General features: G+C 43.8%; 1 protein-coding gene across 1 annotated transcript in view; it reads left to right on the forward strand.

Moving 5' to 3' along the window:
• Window positions 1-14,215, forward strand: part of PRKCH (protein kinase C eta) — a 112,528-nt gene that overhangs the window by 11,941 nt on the left and 86,372 nt on the right. The window lies entirely within an intron of this gene.

A 14,215-nucleotide genomic window follows, 5' to 3' on the forward strand; every position in this document is an offset into this window, starting at 1 on the left:
GCCTGGTCTGGAACACTTCCAATGATGGACCAGCCACAGCTTCTCTGAGCAAATTGTGCCAGTGCCTCACACCCTCATAGGGAAGAATTTCTTCCTAATCTCTAATATTTACCCTCCTTCAGCTTGAACTATCATCAGCCCTGTACTTCCCCAGCAGTTTCTGATGACCACTGTACCAAGCCCTGAGGTTACCTGTGCTCCTCTGGAGGGGTGTTGGTGCTGCTCTCCTCTCTCTCTTGGGTGAGAACTGCTGCGTGTGGCTGCACATCTGCAGGAGAGCAGGATGTTGATGCAGTGGTGTGGAGCTGCATGTGAACGCCTGCGTGCTGTGGCACAGACAGGACACGACACACATTCATTTTAGTTCTTGCTTGGTGCTCTGTGTAGCAAAGACAAACCCTTTTGGCTGGTTATGTTCTTCCTGATTAGTGCTATCTTGATTAAAATTCTTAGAATTAAAAGCTTCAGAAATTTTGAGAAGGTGCTTAGACAATTGAAGCTGTATCTAAAATCATCACTTGGTTCATTTTAGAATTGCATGATTCTGATTTTGTCAAGAATAATATTGAAGGATCTGAGTGATTTCTTCAAAGTGGAGCAAAAGATCATTCAAGTTGTCACATGTTTTGGCTTATGTGGATGTGATCTCAGAAGGTTTCTGGTGCCCTTGCAAGTTTGCAATTTCCCTTTGTCATGGAGAAAGCCGTGTCTGTGATTAATACGAGGTCACTGGTGTTATTTCTATATATAAAGAAGCTTAGTGCAAAGAGGCTTGCCTCAGCAATGCATATGCAGTACTCATTGTTTTTAAGTAATGCACTTCTTATTTTAGTAACATTTTTGAAGCTCCTGTTCCTGTTTTGAACATGAACATTAGGTGAGAAAAGAGTAACTGAGCTTGCAGGTTTTAAGTAGCCCTTGGTGTCCCCATGTTTGGCTTCTGAAAGATTGCTCTGAAAACATCTTTGTGATCTCAAAAAAGCTCATCAGTGTTTTCTCAGTATAAGTATTGTGGTTCATTTCTAGGTTGACTAAACTATCTTTTTATGTTAATAGTTCTGGTCATAGGAAATTTCATTTTCAGAAAAATTTGCAGATCTCTCATCTCTGGAAGTGATTGGATGGGGCTTGGAGCTACCTGGTCTAGGCAGGTAGATCCATTCCAAACCAAACCATTCTATGATTCTGTGGAATTTGGGTTTGGTGGTTTTGGTTTGTTATTTTAAATTCTCCAGCTGCACAAAAAATATGCTGTTTCAGTGCCTGATAATATTTTTCACTGTCAACAATAAGGAATTTTTTCTCTTTTGAATATATATGTATATTTTAGCCAGTAAATGGGTAGTTGCAAAATTCTGTACACCTATAGCATTTCTTCTTACTCCATCTCTGACAATATTAAGCAAGTGTTTCCACAGGAACAGTGCTCTTTACAATAGACAGTGTTGTGGCTTGCTTCAAAGCCACAGCTAGAACATGTAGGTGTTTGAAGAGTACCAGATCTTTCCATCTCTTGCTGTGAATTTTCCAGTGGGTCAGTATTTGTTCAGGCTTTCTATCTCAGTATCTGACACCACCCCCCTGTTTCACGTTGCTCTGTGTGGCAATGCCCCAGAAGCCTTTCAAACTCTGCTGGGCTGCAAGAGGAGTTTTTTAGAATCATGAAAAGTCACAATTTGTGGTGTGGCCAAGATCTAGTCAGCAGCTCCAGTTCAAGATCAAGTGTTCAAGGCCAGGCTGGATGGGGCTTGGAGCAACCTGGTCTAGAGGAAGGTGTCCCTGCCCATGGCAAGAGGTTGGAGCTGGATGATCTTTGAGGTCCCTTACAAACAAAACCATTCTATGCTTTTTTTTGTGGTTCCATCAAACTCCTTGCTACTGTAATCTTACCTCAGACTCTTTCAATGTAATGTGTATTAGGAGTTGAACAGTGTAACAGTGTAAATTATGTTTCTTAGGGAGCTGTGTTTGTAATGTTTCCCTTCACTGAATGTGGGTCAGTTAGTAAAAGGGACTGGATCTCTTCATTTACTTCCCTCCAAGGTGGTTGCTGAGAGGACAGGAACTGAGGGCCTCTTGGCTTTATATCACACAGCTTGGTAAATCTTAAAGAAGGCAAGCAATTTGACTTTATTTTCAGGAGATAAATGCTGTCATCAGCTGGTGAGAATTAAGGAGTTACGGGAATGTGTCCCCACACACAGCAAGGGCTGTTTGTCAGCAGGAAGAGAAGCGTGAGGTCCACATTAGCAGTACCACCCAGGTGGAGATGTGCTTTTCTCCAGGAGGGAATTTATACTTCAAACACATTAGCATGCTGGAGTTAAAAGCATGTGTGTTTGTATATAAAACACATGCAACACTTTGGCACAGATAAAATGCCAGGCCTTCCATTCACAAAGAAACAAAAGGAGGGAACATGACAACAGTTGTTCTAAATATGACTGGCTTTGTAAGTGAGCCTGTCCTGCTCTTGGCTTACCCAGGATTGCCATGTGCTGGGGCTTGTGGCAATCCTCAGCAAAAGATTTGTTTGGAGAGCAGAAGGTTTATCTGCAGGTTTGTGGGTGATGCTGAAATGTGAATGGGAAATGTGGTCAGCATGCAAGTTATGTTCTCAACTGGCCTGTCAGCAAAACCACTCCAACCGTGTCCTGACCTTTTCCTCTACATACCCTTTCTGGGTGTCTCAACCCTCTGGTTTATTTAATCCAAGGTAAATCTTGGTCACATTAGTTCCCCATCTTGAAACCATGCTTTGGAAAGGGAAAAAGAAACACTAAAAAGAGGAAATATGTGACAGCATGCTGCTGGTAGGTGCCAGCAAGCTGCCTGTCAGCTTGCAGTTGTTCACAAAACCCTGGAGAGCCTTCTGTCCTTCAGAGGGAGGCAGGTGGCTGGGTCAGCTGAGCAGCACATCCCAGTGACACAGCACCTTGTCACCATCCGGTGGCTTGGGACAGCTGGAGGCTGGTGCTGTTCAGCTCCTTCCTGGCTTAGCCTAATTGCTGGAGTCACAGCTCTGACTTCATGGTCACAAGTGGGTAGTGAGATCATCTCTCTCATGAGGTAAATGAGGAAAATTGTAATCACAGACTTGATAGGACTAAAAATTGCTTGGTCTTGGACAGTCTGTCTCTTATTGTAATGCTTGGCCTCAGGATTTCAGGACAACTTTTTTTTTTTCCATATTATTTTTGGTATTGATATCCAACCCACTGTCCTTCCCCATGAAAAACCTCACCTCTGCATCCTTTTCTCTAACTGCTGTTTCACAGAAATATTTTGGTTGTACTCTTCCATCATCTCCACCAAAATAAAAACCAAAACCAAACATAAACAAAACCCACTGTACAAATAGGATATGATCTAACTTGGCAAAGCAAGTGTTGGCAGTGGCGTGTCTTTTCTGGGTGTTGTCATCTGCAACCTACATTCTTTTTGCTGCCTGGAGACTTGATTGTGGCTCCCAGCACTGGACCTCATGGGATTGGAGCAGAGATGTGAGCAGTAACATCTGGACACCAGGAGCAAGCATCATACCTTCAGGAATGCTGGGGGTGTGCATGCCTTGGCACTCCTTTTCTTTTTTTCTTTTTTTTTTTTTTTTTGGTACCTTTGGAAGCATCTAATTGGCTATGCAGCCAGAAACTGCTGGTGCTTTTACATGATGTTCTGGGATGTGTGTACCAGGGATATGGAGCAATCCCATAAGTGGTTGGCAGGGAATGGGAGAGGGAGTATGTGGGCTAAAGTACTCTTAAACCTTTCTTTTCATCTTTCCCTGTGTCCCAAGCAGGTTCTCTCCTGTGAGATGCCACTCGTATTTGATAGTCTGCTTTTCATCCTTCTGTCTCAAATTATTGGGCAGATCATCTTGCAACATGGAGAGGGGATGTGGTGGATTAATACTGGCTGGGTGTAAATGTTACTCATTAATAATTTCAGTGCTAAGAAACTGCCAGGTGAGGAAGTGAGAGGAAGAAGAAGGAAGTCACTGTGATCAATTCCAGATCTGGGAAGAATTATCAGAGCTGAGATGCTTAGGCTTCCCCATAGTGTTACAGACCATGCTAAGGTTGAAAGTTGCTTGATTTAATTTCTCCTTTTGGTATCCTCACTAAGGATGAGTAATGGGACTAACACTTTAAATGGGAATGTGAGCTGTGTTGGGAGCTGTGCTTCTAAAGACTGGCATGCCCCTGAGACATGCCATTTGAAATCTCAGGATTTGCCAGAAATATTGCTGATAACTTGATCCTGCACATAAATTAATTCATTGTGATGCTGACAGGGGTGGTGTTGTATGCCCCTCAATCACTTAGCTCACGGCTTTAAAGTCATTGAAAAGACTGAGAGTTCTGGTGCTTTGAAGCAATTGACTCTTCTTGATGTCTGGGCTTCTGTGGAGTCCAGGTACATGTTGCTTTTGTGGGTTTTGCCAAGTTTCCCTTGCACTTCTCCAAGCAGTGTGGCTGCTGTGCAGTGAGCTACTTCTGTTTTTTGAAGACCCAAAGCCCTGTTTCTACCTCTGCTCCTGCCATTCCCATACATTGCTTTCCTTTTCTGTAAAACTGATGGTGTGGGATGTGCTCAGCACCCAGAGGGGCTTTGCTGTCTTTGGTTGGAAAGGTGGAGATGTTTGGGGTGTGTCTGATGTGGGTGATGTGTTTGGAGTGCACAATCTCCTGTGCAGCTCCTTCCTTCTGTCACATTGGCTTCAGGAGAGATACGGCAACAGCACCAGAGGAATGTGACACCAGGATGGCAGCCTGGGTGACAGCCAGCACTGTGGGCCTTCCTGAAGCTTCTGCCATCCACTTTTTAGGGTTCCAGCTGTCCCCAGCTCAGTGAAGATCAGTAAAAGTCTTTTTAACACTTGTGTCGAAGGGAGGAAAGAAGGAGGAAGGTGCCTGTAAGTCAAGCTCTCTGCAGGGCTGTTGGTTTGCATCTGTACCTCTGTCTTGTGGAACCCCATCTTCCTGGCATCAACATGCTAAGCACATCTCACTCCAGAATTCTTCTTTTGTAGTTTTACAGTACTCATTATTAGTCATCAGGCATCATAAATAACTGAACTTTTCCATCAGATTGTGTTTTGCTGCAGCACCAGGACTTAACTTTTAATTGTTGCTAAAGGGATGGTATTTGGCTCTTCAGTATCTGACTGAAATAGTTGGAGTAGGAAAAAGTTGTGACCTTTCCCCTTTCTACCTGAGGTGTTGAGAAATTTGATGGATTAGCTTGAGGACTAATGGATTTTAATTGTTCATTATCTCATCTGCTGTGGCCTGGTTTTAGAAAGAAGAAAGAGCTATTGGACAAAAATGGAAAAGCAGCAGTACACCAAATGAATTACATGTAGCAGGAAGATATTTTAAAAATAGTGACACACCTAATGGAGACTCAAATGAGAATAATTTCTCAGAAGTTTAGAATTATGCAGTAAAGCCTGTGAATAATGAGAAAATATTTCCCAGCACTGAATAGTGGAGAACACCACAAGTAGGTGAGTGAGCAAAGTTCTGGGGAGACAGTTGTAGAGGGGCTCTTCACATAGTGATGCAGCTGGTTTAGGGGTCCTTGCTCCTTGGGTTGAATCCGTGAACAGGGTGTTGGGGGCTCTGCCTGATGCTGTACAACCCAGTGGATTGCCCCTAGGTTGCCCCTAAGTGCCGTCCTGCTTTAGCTGTGCAGTGGTGGTCCCTGGGCAACCAATGAGACACAGAACATCAGACCATTTCCAGATTGTGCTGCTTAGTGTAAAGTCATAAATGATTCATGAAGTCTGCCTCAATTTGTTAGGGAGGTTAATTAAAGCTGAAGGTGAATTCTGTGCCTTGGAAGACTTCTCAAGACTGAGAGAACTGTTGTTTGCTTCTCTGCCCAATCTTTTTGTTGCTCTTCCTGTATTTCTGCCTGGTGGCTGTTCTGTTCCTCTCTGGGCCAAACCCAGGTCTCTGGTGTGCACTGGACTACCTGGACTTGCTTTTTAACTGTTCTTTCCTTCCTGGGGAGCATTGCCTCAGTTCTAAGCACATCTGTGTCATTGCTTTACTTTGAGGAAGCTCTGCTCAGCATCTCATTGTGGTGGCCCTTGGAGTGTTCCGACGTGGGAAGTGCCACCAACATACCTTCTTGGTACCAGTCAAGGAATTTATATCTTTATAACTGTAAACAGAAAAAGTGGCACAATTTCCTGTGTTTTCTGCCAAGTTATGTTGGGTTCATTTAGGAGACAGAAAATACTTTGGTTGATAATCTCCAGATCCTGGAGATAGAGAAGGGCAATTCCTGTATTGTGTGCTCAGTGATAGACCTAAAAGCTGTCAGGATCATCCCTTTGCAACTCCAGCTCTACAGCTATTGAAAGATTTTTCTTCTGGTGGTGATAACTGGTTGTTGAGGTTTACTGATACATTGTCACTGTTAATTGAATGGAAATAGAAGACTTTTGTTGTTTATTGGTCAATGCTTTTAAGTCCCCTCAAGAGCAGAGACCCTGTTCCACTGTCAGCCTCTTGTACCTGCAGTTGCACACACAGGTGTGTGCAGGCAGATTTCCATACCTTGCATATACAAAGCTGATAGCAGCTACTGAATGTGAGCATGGGTGTATTTGCTATAATCAAATGTTCAGACAGCTCAAAATGAAGCCCTGCGTTTGCCATCCTTTAATTGAGTGGTCCTGCATTGATGTCAGCATTTGCCTTTGGGAAATTAAATTAATTTGTGATTTTCCTTCCCATCCCTTAAAAAAGACTAGCTGTAGGAGGAAGACAAGAGGAGCTGGAAGGAAAATACAGTGATGGACTGGACATGGTGGTATTTGGCACGGTGTTACAAAGATGCATGGTGAATAATTAAGGTTTAATTGTGCTCAGCAGAGCTGAAGCTCTGCTTGTATGTGCTTGTGGTAGGGAAAGGCAGCATCCGTCCTGCCCACGTGATTCTGGTTTCACACGGGCTGTGGGAGGGAGCTGGGGGGTTCCTGCCCCTTCTCTCTGCTCAGGGAGGCTCAGAGCAGCCTTTTCTCTCTGCCTGGCATCTCCCCTGGCCACCATGTGCTGTCCCCAGGGTGGTTCCAGCAGCAGCTTTGCTGTTGGTGGCAGTTCAGAGAGTCATCCCACGCTTGGCATGTTCTGTGCCCTCAGGAAAGGGACCCTCACTGGTAGGGTCTGGTCATCCTTCTCATTTTCTTCTCAGCCCATTCACCAGCCTAGCCATTTCTAGCCCCACACTTGTAGGAGGCTGTGGATGGAAGCTCTCCTCTCTTGCAGACTCCAGTGTGTGCATGAAATTCTTAGATTCTCCCATGTTCCCCCCATTTTGGTTTGAATTTCACATAAATTTCTAAAGGAGTGGGTTCTTACTCAGTGATGGTACTGTTGGGATCTGAGCCTTGTCTTCAAAAAACTTCAGTACCATGGGATTTATAAACAGGCAATTGGATCCTTTGCCCCTGGCACATAACTTGGGAAAAAAAGGTAAAAAATCCCTCTGGAGAGTTGTCGTTTTTCTTTGAAAATATAAGAAGAACAAAAACATACTAGTCCCTGAACCAGTTGTGTCTGTGTTTCTCTCTTATTAACTTTATAACATTAATTTTTTTTCAATTTGCTAAAGAACATCTTCCTGCAATCATTACTTGTAAATCATTCATTGCTTTAGAGGTATTTCTCAAAAGCCATATAAATTATTGTAACACCATAGGAGCAGACTCTAGCTCATGCTTTCAAAAGTTTTAATTTTTTTTTAAGATTTGAAACCTCCTTTTTTATCTGTATTCTATTTGTAGCTCTTCAAGCAGGTTTTCTTGGCAGGAATTTTCACAGGATAAATAAATCTTGTTCCCGCCTCAGCAAATCTACTGTAGAGGTGGGTAATCTCTTGGATGAAACCAGACTAAAATTGATTAAAGAGTCCAGGATTGGCTAAGAATCATTAGTTATGCATACCTGTTCATGGCTGGTGCACAGCTTATAATTAGTCAGCTTGAACGAAAACAAAAGTAATATTTTAAGCAGCTGTCCTGAAACAAAAAATTTAAATGACAATATTACAGTAATAGCTGGAATAACTGGTTATAGGAGTTTTGGGAGAGACTGACTTTCCACCCATGGGTGAGTTTAGCTGCAGAGTATTAAACTTTGTTCAGGTGAGCTGTGAGGGCTTTCACACTCAGGGTACATGGACCTGCTGACTGCAGGTGGGATTGGCAGCTTTTCCCAGGTCTGCCCATGGCAACTGTGGTGGGAATTGCTGCCCTGAGCACTTGCCAGCCTTTGCAGCAATAAGAAAATTCTTGGTACCCTGTTTTGTGTGTATGCTTTTATTTTTTTTTTTTAAGGCACCCTGATTTGAATCTTAAAAAGTGCATGCTCTGTGTTTGTAGAAAAAACACTTTAATGTGTTGGTCTGGAAATGCAAAATCCTCTTTGTACTAGACAGCCCTGAGGATTTTCAAAGGTGTCTGACTTGATAGACAGGTGTCTGTCAGCCTCAAAAAGTATAAGAGAGACTGGTTAACCCAGACATTGTGTATTTGGCTGAGAAAATTGCCATTTGACCTGTCCAAGGAGGTGCTACCTTATTAAAATACAGAAAGAGCTGACATTCCATAAGCATGATCTGGTAAGAGCTTAAACAAGAAAGATGACAAGAAATAACTGGAGGCATGTGAAAAACCGGCTATAGCCTAACCCAAATTTTCAGCTCTTTCGACTGAGCCTTGGGAATTGCCTCTACAAATGACTGATTACATATGCAGTTCTGTTAATTAAAATTAAAAATTATGTAGGAAGTCAAAAGATACAGCTACTTGTTTAATTAAGCTAATGAAGTCCCTAGGTAGCTTTTATATTTGCTTTACTCACTGCAAGTGTCTGGCCTGTTCTGTTTTTGAAGCCATGTCAGCATCGACATGCCTTAGGAAAAGGCTGTGCTTTTAGGATGCTTATGGATTGTGCCTGTGGGGAAGGGAGGATGGGGCAGCAATGGGACAAGGGATGTTCTAGGCTCCAGGGTAAACACAGTCATCTTTTGTGTCTGATCCAAACACAATAAAAAGATTCCCACTGATTCTGATGTGCCTCAGATCAGACTTCCCAGGTTGGATTATCTGTTGAGGGGATGGGAGGGGAGAAAAAAAAAAAAAATCTTATAAACTTGTGTTTGTGCGATGTAGTGCTCTTGCCAGGTGCAGTGTTGAAGATGTGTTTTCATCTTGGAGACCCACCTTACCTACCTCATCTTGATTTTGGAGAGTGAGCGACTTGCAGGCAGGCACCCTTTGGATCTGCCTCTTCCCATCCTTTCCCCGGGCAGGCTGGGCTCTCTCGGAGGCCAACTCGCTATACCTGCTCTTCAAGTTCAGTGGATGCTTCAGCTGGGTGTTGATATGTTGCCTGAGAGATTACCCTCATTCTGAATTTGTTTTCCAAACCTCTTCCAGCGATGAATCATGCATGGACAGTTTTTATTATATGTGGGAAGGCATGTGATTAAGTAGCCCTGTTTTGGTCTCCCTGCATCTGCTCCACTCCTGAACTGACTTATTTTTTGTAATGCAGAGAAGGGGAGTAAATAATACCTGCCCTGTGGTTGGGAACAATGCCAGCACAGCCCTTTTCTGGGGAAGGTGTGTGAGATGCTTCACTGGTGCCCCTCCTTGTGGGAAACCGGTCCCTGGCAGCTCCCTTTTGAAGTCACGTGGAGCAGCAGGATCCTGGCAAGTTCAGGCATGGGGCACCATGTGAGTGGTTTGGGTTAGGAGTGGAGTTCCTAACTCCCAGCACACTGTCCTGGCAAAGGTTTGTGCCTCGCAGTGGAAGTGTCATGAAGCCGTGGCTGAACTCGTCATCCTTACCTGCTCGTTTCCAGCTCGCCTGCCAAAATCCTCCAGCGCTTGTTTTCCCTGGTTCGGCTGTGAAGTTCAACAGAAGTTAAAGTGAGTGCTTAGCTCTGGGCCAAAATCCTGTGCTGTTCTCACAGGTACAGCTCAGCTCCAGCAGTTGATTTTCCTCACCCCTTGTGCTGTGGACAAACGTGCTGCCTTCATTTCCTTGAGGGTGACTAAAGGATTTACTACGCTGATAAGCACACTTTCCTCTCCCAGTGAGCTAAAACTTGGCCAGGTTACCTCTAAAGCAGCCAGAAAGTCTGTTTTTTCTCCTGATTCTTCCCTGGGGACCAGGCTGAGGATGAAAGTGCTGGAGAAGCAGGGAAGGGTGATGATTGTTTACAGGTCTACCTGCCAGTGGTATGATGCTGCACGCCACCAGTTTAGTTTGATTTATTCTGAGATCACTGCACCTCACAGCATTCACAGTATCAGGCATGTGTAGAATTTCATACTTCTCCTTTGCTCCCAATACAACAAGACTTTCCTTTGGCTTTGATACTAAACCGTTCAGGCATAAGCTTGTGATTCCCTAAAATAAGTTATCCCATGCCAGATCTTTGGCATTAGGAAACTTTTCTCTGTACATATTACTCTTTGTTGATTGTGTCAAATACTTATGGATGGTTACATTCCTCTATCACTTCTCTTATACCATGGTGTAGGAGTTTCTCCTGAGCATTACCTGTGCTGCCTTCAGGCTGTTGAGCCTCTCCTGCTTTCTTTAAGAAAGAATATCAGCTGCTTTGTTGACCCAAACTGATTTCATGGTCTGCTTTGGACTTTATTAACTCTGTCAAGATTAATATTGCACCACCCTGTTTCTCTGTAAAAATGTAGGGGTTTTGCTTTTAATGTCAGTGCTGGGAAATGCAAAACAGAGAAGAAGTGAGGAGCAAAACTTGGTGTCTGCGTGGTGCTTGTGTTCCACCCACGCTGCTGTTGGGAGGATCCTGAGGGTGTTTGCTGGTGCTGGGAAGTACGGGCATCACTGGAGCTGTGCCAGCATGGAGTCAGGGCTTGGGCTGCCAGCCCAGGTCGGGTTATCCCTTCCATGGCTGGAGGGCCAGTCCTTTGGCAGCTGCTCCCTTTTGAACTGCTCAGGACTTATTGAGTAACAGAACACGGTGAGAAGCCCTCTCTGCCTGTGAAAGGAGGTGCTGGTGCTGGAAGTGCTTTGGTGACTGCAAAGATTGAAGGAGAGCTTATATCAGTAGTTCCTCCTTGTGGGGACACAGTGGGCTACCAGACTTCTTATCTGTGGGTCTCTGGTTTCAGCTGGCTCTGGGCAATTTCTGCGTGCCCAGCTCTGGCTGCAGTTTTTGGATCGGGAGAGTTTCCCACAGCTGTGGCTGCGCTGCAAGGGTGAGAGTGCTGCTGAGGGTGTGAAGGTGGTGCTGAAGGTGTGAAACAGGGACAGGAGCATGAGTGGCTGTGCTGCAGGGCTGCCTGAGGTCACCCCCAGGGCCTGAGCGAGGTGCTGGCTGTTCACACCCAGCCCAGCACGTGGGGCTGCCCTGGCACCGTGGGTTCAGCTCGTGTGAGCAGCTCACGGTGTCAGCTGCGGCCAGCATGGGCCACTCCGGTGGTGTGGCCATGGCTCAGGGTGTCCCTGTGATGGTGAGAAGCGTGTCCTGCCAGGCAGGTGCTGCTCTCAGGGAGCTGCTGATGTTGCTCAGGTCTGTGGTCACATTTTCCTTTCAGGTTTTTAGGTCAGGTGTTGTTTTCTGTTTTGGGCACGTTCCACAAGTCTGAGAGTTTTCTCAGGTACTGAGTTGGCTGCTACTTAGCTGGTCAAATTCATTCTTAAAGGAGATCACAGCAAGTCTAAAAGCCAGACTTTTCCATGTGGTCTGTTATTATTTAATTTCATTTCTTGGTATGTTATCTTTTGTTGTTCTGTTGCTATCAATTTAAGACTAGAGAAACCATTAAGACTGTCTGGTTTAAATCCTTGTAAAGGATAAGAACTCCCTGCATCCATCACCACTGGTGTGCCAAAGTTTCAGCAGCTCCTGGCATGCTGGGGCTTCAGCCTCATTTTGGAGCTGTAATTTTTAATTAGAGCCCCCTTAGATGTTCTTTAAGAAGATACTGAGTGTAGCTCAAGTCCTCTTGGCTGAGTGCTCTTGGACTGTGGTACAACATGAGTACAGCTGCTTAGTAGGTGCAGGGGATTTGTCTGGTCTTTAATCTTGGATCTGGAGGGGAGAGAGATTGTTTTATAACCCTCATAAATCTCATGCTCTTGCTTTCTGAATTAATTTGTTTCTGTTTTGTAAGATGTTATAGGCAGAGGACTGTGCTGTGCTAGGGGCAGAGGAATCCTCTTTGCAGGGATGGAGAACAAGGTGTCTCAGGACTTTGGGCCAGTTTTTGTCTGTGCCCTGTGTCAACGGTGGCTGATGCTTTTGTTGGATTTCCTGGCCTCATCCCAGAAGCTTGAATCCTGACAATCCTTTGCTCTTAAGACTGAACAAGGAGTACAGGATTTAGTCCACCAGAGATACTGTGTCAGAAGAAGGGAGGAAGGATCCTCTTTGTCAGTGTGGAAGCAGGAATCTGACATATCCTGTATGGAGAGTGGCAGGAAAATAAGCACTGAAAAATTATTTTGGAAACCTAAGTAAGTAAGGATTTTTCCATAAAACCTGAATCGTTATTGTCTTGTAAATCAATCTGTGTAATTATATATTATTATATATTTTGGAAAGAACCATCTCTTTACAAAGCTGCACATCTCTCCAGGGAACTGAAATTTAGGTAAAAATGATGCATGATATTGCTGGAGTTGAAATTTATTTGGGAAATGTCTTCAATATTAATGGAGTCAGAGGGCTGTTGAAACACAGCTTCCTAAAATCAGTGTAATATGCAGTGCAAACAAGCACAAAAATTAATATTGAGTCAGGACTAAATATTTGCTTTAAAATTTTCTTGTGAGACTGATTTTAATTTTTTTTTTAGTGGAAAATGTAGTGTCCATAAAATCAGCATTTTGCTAGGATTTTCCCAAGCAGTTGTAGTTTCCCTGCTTTGTGTCCCACTGATAGGAGTGTGTGTGTGGCACCTTACAACCATAGCTGGAATCACGTGAATGAGATGTTTGCTCATTCTTTTTCCCGAAAACATTTCTTCTGCTCATCCTAACAAATTCCCAACAGTTTAAGTAACAATTTCTCTACTTCTGCAACAAATTGTGGGCTAGGGAAATGTATGTCTGTCTGTGCTTCCCCTTCACTTACCCCAGAAGGGTGTTTATTTCTGGGCTGTGTCAGCATTCTGTACCTTAGCCCTGCAGAGTCAGCCCAGCTCAGTCACCTCCTCCCACCTACAGCTGTGCAGGTGCTTTCCTTGCATTTGTAGCTTGGCTGTTTGGCTTCTCTTTAGGGTTCACCTTTCTGTTTTTCCAGTATCTTAATATTATTGCCTGTTAGGTTCATGGCAGCAGCCTTTTTCGGAAACCAGGAGCAAGTTCCTGGGTCAGGGGTGGTCCATAGCCTTTGCTTTGGGAGTTCAGGTTGATGTTGGGGGTTTATTTCAGTGATGTGCTGGATGTTTTACACTGGAGAGGAATCAAAGGGCTCACACTGTACAGGAAGCAGCCTGAGCTCATCATCCTGTGGTTGTACAGGAGGAGTAGGGAGGGTTTGGATGAGCAATCTATTAATTCCCCCAGAGAGCTCCATTTTCAAAATTCCTGTTTTATATAGGTGATTGGTACCCATGAGGTGTGAAGCTCCTCTTTGCTAATTTTAGCCTTGAAATTTGTGGGAAATTGGGGGGTGCCTTGTTACTTCTTGCTTTGTTTTTGTTTTTTACTGAGATTTCTGTGTGACAGCCTGACTCAAATGTCATGAATCCTTAGCTGGAAAATTTAAAAACAAACAAACAAACTCAAAAAAAAAAAAAACCATCAAAAGCAAGACCTTTATTAAAAATGTATCTCAAAATGAAAAAATCTACTCGCCAAAAAATAAATGCTTTCTTTCAAGGACAGGCTGACTGACACTGGGATTGAATGTCTGATCCCTAAAATGATGTTCTGTATCTCTATCTAATTTAGATTAAACGACAAGAAGTCCTTAGGTAACAGCAGTAACAGTTTTCTATTTCCTATGGTTTAAGGCCAGAAGGTGATTTATGTATTAAATCACCATTTGCCTCAGCAATGATGGTATTTTGAGAGACTGAAACAATTTCACTGAGATAAAATATAATAGAGAGGAAATATCCATGTAATTCTCAAAACAGCTGCACATTGATCTTCCCAGAGAATTCAGTGTTAGTCCTGCTTCATTTGTCTCACAAATT

Source organism: Lonchura striata, chromosome 6, assembly GCF_046129695.1.
Source record: "Lonchura striata isolate bLonStr1 chromosome 6, bLonStr1.mat, whole genome shotgun sequence".
NCBI lineage: Eukaryota > Metazoa > Chordata > Aves > Passeriformes > Estrildidae > Lonchura > Lonchura striata.